Genomic DNA, 7,168 nt, shown 5'->3' with positions numbered 1-7,168 from the left:
TTCAGAACTGGTCTACGCAACCCAAATGGTGTTGAATTTTTTTCTAGGAGGGAGATCAGTAACGAAATACATGAAGATATGTGACCATGGCCTGGTTGGCAGAGGATGTGGTAGCAAAGGTCCAGAAGGAGCTTGAAGGGTCTTCTGTTGTGCACAAGTTTTGCAAGCTGCTACAAATCATTTGACATCAGAGTTTAGGGTAGTCCACCAATAATTCCAGGAAGTAAGTTTGATGACCTTGAGGGAGCCTGCATGCCCAGAAAATTGGGAACAGTGGTACCAGTGCAAAAGTCTCTTACGTAGGTTAGGAGGAACAAAGCTTTTCCCCGATGGTGGTGAAGGGAAGACACATAAGTAGCATGTAAAAATTTTGGATCCAGGATAGGGTGCTTAGTGGAATCTACCGACTAGGAGTCACTGGAGAATGCCGTGAGAGGGCATCGGCCTTCTTGTTCTTCGACCCGGGTCAAAAAGTGACATGCAAATTAAAGTGGGAGAAAAAGAGAGACCAATGAGCTTGTCGTGGATTCAAGCATTGGGCCGACTGAAGATATAACAAATTTTTGTGATCAGTAAAAATAGTGATCGGTAAATGTGACTCCTCCAGGAGGAACCTCCATTCTGCTAGCGCCAATTTCATAGCCAGGAGTTCCTTATCACCGATGGAATAGATTTTCTGTGCTGCCAGAAACATGCGTGAAAAGAAGGCGCCTGGATAGAATCATAACTCTGGCGAGGTCTTCTGGGATCTGCCCCAACTCCTACTGATGAGGCGTCAACCTTGACAAAAAATGGCATAGAGGTGTTGGGCTGTCAAAGGACAGGAGCCATAGAAAATGCTTAAGAAGGCTAGAAGCAGATATAGCATCTGGAGAACAGGCCTTGGTGTCTGCTCCTTTCTGGGTCAGAGCAACAATGGGAGCCACAATAGATGGGTAGTCTCGGAAAAATTGTCTATAATAGTTGGCAAACTCCAGAAATTGTTGAATGGCCTTTAGTCCCAAAGGAACAGGTGAATAAATGATGGCCCAAACTTTTTCGGGATCCATTTGCAGGCCGTCTCCGTAGACAATATAACCCAGGAAAGATGTCTGAGCAATCTCGAACACACACTTTTCAGGCTTCCAGAACAGTTGGTTAGTCCGGAGTCTGGAAAGTACTTCCACCACCTGATGACGGTGGGAAGACAAGTCTTAGGAAAAGATTAAAATATCATCCAGGTATACCACTACTGAGGAGTAGAGAAGATCTCTGGAAATTTCATTGACGAATCTCTGAAATACAGCTGGATCATTACAGAGTCCAAAGGGCATAACCAGGTATTCATTGTGAGCCTCTCTGGTGTTGAAGGCGGTCCTCCACTCATTCCCTTCACGGATTTTGATCAGGTTGTAAGCGCCCCTAAGGTCAAGTTTATTGAAAATTCGGGCTCCCTTAATGTGATCAAAGAGTTCCATCACCAACAGGTGAGGATACCAATTATTGAGGGTGATGGCATTAAGACCCCTATAGTCGATAGAAGGACGCAAGGTATCATATTTTTTTTTCTTATAAAGAAAAACTGCAGGTCCTGTGGGGTGTTTCCAGTATGCAGTTGCTAATACCTACCAAAAGTGGTCCAAGTAAGGGTAACATGTGAACCAGCAACAGGCTCATGATCGTCCAAGGTTCACTGATGCATCAGGGGGACAGCAGGGTGTGTGTGCGTCATTTACCTGGGGAAGAGATGGCACCAGGATGCACTATGGGAAGAAGGTAAGCCAGAAGAGGCAGTGTAATGCTTTGGGCAACGTTCTGTTGGGAAACCTTGGGTCTAGGCATTCATGTGAATGCTACTTTGACATATACCATCTACCTAAACATTGTTGCAGACCAAGTACACCCCTTCATGGCAACAGTATTCCCTGATGACAGTGGTCTCTTTCAGCAGGATAATACATCCCACCACACTGCAAAAATTGTTCAGGAATACGACAAAGAGTTCAGGGCGTTGACTTGGCCTCCAAATTCTCCAGATTTCAATCCGATCGGGCGTCTGTGAGTGTGCTGTAAAAACAACTCCGAGCCATCGAGGAACCACCTCACAACTTACAGGACTTAAAAGGATTTGCTGCTAATGTTTTGGTGCCAGATACCACAGGACACCTTCAGAGGTCTTGAAAAGTTCATGCCTCCACGGGTCGGAACTGTTTTGGCAGCAGGAGTGGGACCTACACAATATTAATCAGGTGGTTTTAATTGTGTATCTATATATGGGTGGGTGTGTAAATGCCGTATTTCCCCATGTATAAGAAGCACTTTTTTCCCTGGGTGCGTCTTATACAGTGCCAGCACTATTTACCTCCAAGTCCACCGAGCTAATGAGGCCGAGACACAGGAAGCGAAGGGATTTACACGGCTGGGGTCCTACACGGTGCTGTCCCCTCCGCTGCCTGCAATTTGTCCAAGACAAGTACGAGCGTTCACCCATCCCGGTACTTGTCCCTTCAGAACCGATAAGCTCGCTCTGTGTATACACTTCTTTTTTGTTTCGTAGTTTCGGTATTAATCTAAAAGAACAAAGGTCCTTCAGGCACCTCCTGTACACTCGCTCTAGTCTCTTCTCTCTCTGAGCTGTCAGTCACGTGACCGACAGTTCCGATGACCGCCAATGATTTCCAATGAGCCAAGCCATTTGTCTACTGCACAGCGTTGATGACAAGAGACAAGTCACGTAGACACGCTTGGGGCGTGTCTACGTGACTTGTCTCTTGTCAACAACGCTGTGCAGTAGCGCTGCCTTCCTATAACTGAATGTGGGACTTTATTGTAAACTCTGCTCTAGACCTGATGTGAGATCTCTGACTAAAATCAGAACCAGACAATCCTCCTGCTTCCTACCATAAATGCAGCATCTTCAGTAGTGGGAGTCCCAAAATTAAGGTGTGTCTTATACATGGGTGCGTCTTATACATGGGGAAATACGGTAATCAAGCAATGCTCTCTATGACAAACCTTGCTGAATAAAAATAAGACTACTGAAATATCTGAGGTTTTATTGAAAGAATACTACACAACTGAAAGTTGTAATTGTTGCTTATTTTTGTACTAACTCTATACAATCAGATTTTCTACTCAGACTTACTGTGAGGAGCACTGATAAATAATGTAGCAATACAGTGAATGAGGCATATTAGGAAAATATTAAAAAAAAATTAAATGCGCTTTAGATTTTATGTGTGTTGCTCAAAATGACAGAAAAACCCATTGTCCACAAATCCTAAAAACCCAATTTTTCAGGTGTAATAGATGGCTCAGCATGGGGGCTCAGTGGTCAGCATTTCTGCCTCACAGCACTGGGGTCACGAGTTCGATTCCTGACCATGGGCTTATCTGTGTGGAGTTTGTATGTTCTCCCTGTGTTTGCGTTGATTTCCTCCACGTGCTCTGATTTCCTCCTACACCCCAAAAACACACTAGTAGGTTAATTGGCTGCTATTAAATTGACCCTAGTCTGTCTGTGTGTGTATGTTAGGGAATTTAGACTGTAAGCTCCAATGTGGCACTATATACATTAATGATGAAGATGATTAAACAGCAGTACTTGGCATTGTCATTTATCCCACGCTTAAAGATTAATATACAGAATATATTTTACCTGAAAATATCATATTCTTTTTATTTTTCAGTAGACTATGGACATATGAAATACAAGAAATTTACTATTAGATTATTCTTGGTGAAACCTTTTTTTCTTTTTTAAATTACTGGTTGTAATCTAGCTCAGGGACTCTTGGATGTTAACACGATCACTAGACATATTTAATGATCTAGTTGTACTTTATTTACAAAATCCAAATCTGTGAAATATTTTCTACATTGGTGGACCCGCTCAGTAAAGTAACTTCACATGCAACTGGAAATATCATGCGATTACTTCACCTCCCCAAAGTAAAGAGGAGAGTTTAAGGTTTAATGCAGGCCTGTCCAACCTGCGGCCCTCCAGATGTTGTAAAACTACAAGTCCCAGCAAGCCCTTCCAGCTATCAACAGGGTGTCTACTGGCAAAGCATGCTGGGGCTTGTAGTTTTACAACACCTGGGGGGCCGCAGGTTGGACAGGCCTGGTTTAATGTTTAATCGTTTGGGAATGTGAAGATGTGGAAGGGGGTCACAAGAGGAATACATTACCTGAATTAATGGTTATAATATATGTGTTAGCTTCTGTAAGCATATATATACTTTAGATTACATTTCTGGAGAGAACGCTAAATGCTTGGGGGTAACTAACATGTATAGACAAAGCAAAAAAAACTATACTTGGATAAGGCTGGCAAAGCGTTCACTTTTTGTTACACATAGGGCCTGAGTTATTAAAGAGAGCAAAGCAGGGAAAAAAAAAAAAAAGTAACTTTGCACTTTGGCAAAACCATATTGTATTGGAGGGGAGGTAAATTTAAAATGTGGAGATAGATTTATAGTTGGGGAATGGCCTGTCCTACATCAACTTTAAATTTCAGTGTAAAAATAAAGCTATCAAGTATTTGTGTGCTGCGTGAAAAAACAGCCAGTATTTATCTTACGTGCAAAATAATAAACTAATTTGCACCCCTTGCATTATAACAGGGGTAGGCAACCTGCGGCTCTCCAGGTGTTGTGAAACTACAAATCCCAGCATGCCTTGCCACCTATCTGCTGGCAAAGCTTACTGGGACTTGTAGTTTCACAACACCTGGAGAGCCGCAGGCTGCCTACCCCTGCATTATAACATCAAAAATGTACTCTTTTTGCCTTGCTCTCCTTAATGACTCAGACTCATAGCATTTATGTAAGTGTTTACAGCTGCGTTCAATCTGCATGTGTTAAAGAAGCATCTGTAATAAAATAGGAGGTTTTCTTATTTTAAGTCTAACACACATGAAAACGCATATGTAAACACTTCTTAACTATATCTCATTGTATTTACAATGTGCTCCAGTTTGACATAAATTTTCTGCTGGGGTGACATGTGTCATATGCACCAAAATGGAGCAAGTAGAATTATATATATAAAAATAAATAATTAAAATAAAAAAACTGCAGCACAACACAAGCAAAACAGACGCAAAAATGTAACGTCTACTCTATAGGGAATTAAAGTGTACTTTTAAATCAAGGAAACCATGCTTTTACATGCAAAAGCTTTGGTTGGGTTATACTGCTTCTATAGAAACATCAGTAATAACACCACCAAGGATTCTGGGAAAGGCGGGGGCTACCACTTTCTAAGTATAGCATGTTATACTGAAATTGTGCAGTTGCAATCTAAAACTCTGGAAATATTTGTTTTTATGGTCTCCGGCCATTACACAGGGACCAGCCATTGCCAGTGAACATCAAAGTCCTGTTGGGGAAAAGGCATTTTTGGTTGAATGTCAATAAAATTGGCTTCCACTAATAGACGTTACTATGCCATACTTGGGCACAGAATGGACACAAATTACAGTCTGAGGGAGCATTTCGATCCTGTCCTCTAAGCCAGGAATGCGTGACCCAGGGAGGAATCTGGTCAGGGCACACAGGTTAACGCTCAAACCTTCTGCATACTATCCATCATGGACGCTGTCTTCCTGTTACACAGCAATACTAGGCACTATTTTGAAGAGCAAGTAAAGCCACTATTTCACATAAATATATATCAAAGGATGTACATTACTGAGCTGAAGAACATACAGGACATAACTGGAGTGTTTATACTTCGGTAAATATCATCATATCCACCATGATCTCTTACTGCTCCGCAGTAGGTTCCCATTTCAAAAAGGCTGTACTGCTCTAACACAGTAGGCGAGAAAGACTAACAGCTTGGCAGGCTTGCTTTACAGTAGAGATTAAGGAATCTTCTACAACAGTTTAGAGTAATATATATATATATGTATATATATATATATATATATATATATATATATATATTATTCAGCTCACTAGAATTGCACTGTGGGGATTGGTGGATTCGTACACAGGGGCAGGACTAGTGATGTCACAGCAACTCAAATGACTGCAGTCTCAGATTTTCAACTTGTTTCATATCATATTACAATACTGTCCTAAAGATGTCGGAAATGTTTTACAGCGTTGGAAAGTCAGTTTAACACTGAACAATGTATTTCACTTTTATGGTTTCAATTCTTGTGTGTATTGGTCCCTTTGAACTCTGCAAACAAAAACGATCAGGGCTGAATGTTGGCCACATCAAATGCAAGTGGGAACATCATTAAAAATGGAAAGGAGTAGGCTATTCAGGGTAGTAAATTATTCATTAGAGTACATGGAGGCATCCTTTGCTGAAATCATAGCTAAAAGAGACAAATAAAAATATAAGTCACTTTCACCGGAAAGAACATTTATTTTACAGTCTAATCTATGGAATTTTATTTGTTTTTTCTGCAGATGAAATCGTACTTCCTTTAGTTTGCATATTGGGACAAATATCTTTTTATTTTGATATTACAGAATGACCAAGAGTTGTAAAAAAAATAAAATGCACTTTGGTCCTGCCCCTTGTTATTAGAAATTCAGTGTAACTCCAAAAAGGACATGCTGTAGAATAAATTTAGCAATATATTTGAAGGAATACCTAGTATATTTATTAGATTATTATAGATAACACAACATTTAAGTTATATATAAATGCTGTGAATAGGAGTCGAGACAATTTTTTTGTCTTGAGAACGCACCCAAGAGGTTTGAAACAGCTGCAACGGGAGCTTTGGTCTGGTTAATAATGTAATGCAGTTTCAGCCTTTGGTTATATGATTTTTCTATTTATTTGGATTGATGAGTGTATTATGCTTTGCAATTTCTTTCTCCTGGACTGTTCAGGTTGAGGTCTGTACCGCCAATACAGTACAGTCTGGCCTAATTATACACCAAACTTAATAATGTGTGAATGCAAAAAAAACAAAAAACACAACAGATGCTGTGTATATGAGCAGTAATAATCTGAAGTATTTGTGTAATTTAAATGTTGTGAGGTACAACATTTAAAGTCCCAAAAGAGGGACAAAATAAGCCACGCCCCCTTCAGCCGATGTCCGCTCCACCTATCTCCATGGTAAGTTCTGACTCTTGTGTACAGCAGGGGTCGCTCTTGTGCTCTGAGCATGCGCTGTATGGGGACTGGACGTCACTGTAAGTCACCCAACTGTCCC

The sequence above is a fragment of the Mixophyes fleayi genome, chromosome 11 (assembly GCF_038048845.1).
Source record: "Mixophyes fleayi isolate aMixFle1 chromosome 11, aMixFle1.hap1, whole genome shotgun sequence".
Lineage (NCBI taxonomy): Eukaryota > Metazoa > Chordata > Amphibia > Anura > Limnodynastidae > Mixophyes > Mixophyes fleayi.
The sequence above is the reverse complement of the archived record's forward strand: the minus strand, read 5'-3'. Positions refer to the sequence as shown.